The 1,649-nt window shown below is 39.3% G+C and overlaps 1 pseudogene; it reads left to right on the forward strand.

Moving 5' to 3' along the window:
• The window catches only part of LOC102764585, a 6,303-nt pseudogene that overhangs the window by 3,021 nt on the left and 1,633 nt on the right, over positions 1-1,649 (forward strand).

The raw sequence follows: 1,649 nt of genomic DNA on the forward strand, positions 1-1,649 counted from the left end.
CCCTCTTGTTCATTAGTGATGCACAAAGCTGAGATGTTTAACTGTCTCTAGTTTCTCCCTCCTCTCTTTCTTAAGGAATGTCTCATATTACTTGACATGCACGGTTATATGATAAAGGCTCACCAGGGCCGGTTTTATCCTGCTGGTATGCTTCCCCAGCAATCCTGGCTCATCCAGTGGCTGGAAAAGAAGTCTGTAATTTTTACTATATTACCTCTTTATATCTATATCTATATCTATATCTATATCTATATCTATATATATATATATATATGTTTTAAAAAATGATTATTTAGATTGTGTAACATGTAGAGTAAAACTTTTATTAATGACACTAATAAAACTTACAGCCAACATTTGACAAATATTACTATTTTCTTTTCAATTACTGCCTTGGGACAATATCCAGAAATAAGATTGAATCAAAGATTATTGTTGTTCTCATACTTCTTATCTTGTTAACCTCTAGACTACTTTCAAGGAGACGCATTCCTGGTCTCTACCTAGGAGATGCCAGTAGCACACTTCTCCATGTTGTGACACCAAAAATGTCTCCAGACATTGTCAAAGTTCTCCTGGGGGTCAAAACTGCCACTGATCTAAATAATGGGAATTTCTTAAAATGAAGTGTGCAACCTCCAGGCTCCACTCTTTTAAAAGAAAGGAGAATCTTTTCTCCTATTTTTTAAATATATTTTTGTTGATTTCAGAGAGCTCTCTCCTACAAGGGGTTGTGTTTTGTCACTCTAGAATCGTTCTACACCGAGACTTACCAGGTAAAACCTCAAACTCTGTTGATCAAATGACAAAGGAACAATTAAACTGTCTGGTTTTTGTCCTTGCCAGAGCTTTTGGAATACCCATTACAGTGTAAACTCATGAGGTAGAAACACTTTGGTATAGATCCTCAGAAGTACTGCTGGGATCAGTTTGCTATTCAACTCCAGTTGCCATTTGGAGTAAAAGCACTATATTTGCAGAATTAGCAATGAAGAAACCTCTTTTCCATGGGGATTCAGAAATTGGTAAACTCTTCAGAATTTTCAGAGCTTTGGGTACCCCCAACAATGAAGTGCGGCCAAAAATGGAATCTTTACAGCACTATAAAAATACGTTTCCCACCACATGACCTCACTCGTTTGTGGAATATAGTGAACAACATAGACCTTCTTGGATCCTTATTACCCAAGTTACCATGAATGCTGTGCGTGGTATACCGGGAGCTCAGCCAATGAGCAGTCAGAAGAGGTGTTTCCACTGCAGCTCATGTGCAGAGGTGGGACTGCTGGTGCACTTTAGATCTAGAGACAGAGAAGTATTGAACTGACTGTCAAACCTCAGAGGGGGCCTTAGCTGGTTTGGCTCAGTGGATAGAGCGTGCACTGCAGCTGGAGCAACCCCAGGCCCCCCTGTCTGTGTCTGCTCTGGGCCTCACCTGCGTGCGCAGCTTCCTCCTGACTGGTCGTGACTGTTATGGTGTCTGGGCTAATTACTATATTACCTCTTTATATCTATATCTATATCTATATCTATATCTGTCTACATCTATATCAGCTACATCTACATCTATATCTATACATATCTGATCAGGAGATCACACTCCTTTCTATACCTGGTGGAAAAGAGAATATAAACAATTCTCATTTATT

This window comes from Myotis davidii, unplaced genomic scaffold (genome assembly GCF_000327345.1).
Source record: "Myotis davidii unplaced genomic scaffold, ASM32734v1 scaffold946, whole genome shotgun sequence".
Classification (NCBI taxonomy): Eukaryota; Metazoa; Chordata; class Mammalia; order Chiroptera; family Vespertilionidae; genus Myotis; species Myotis davidii.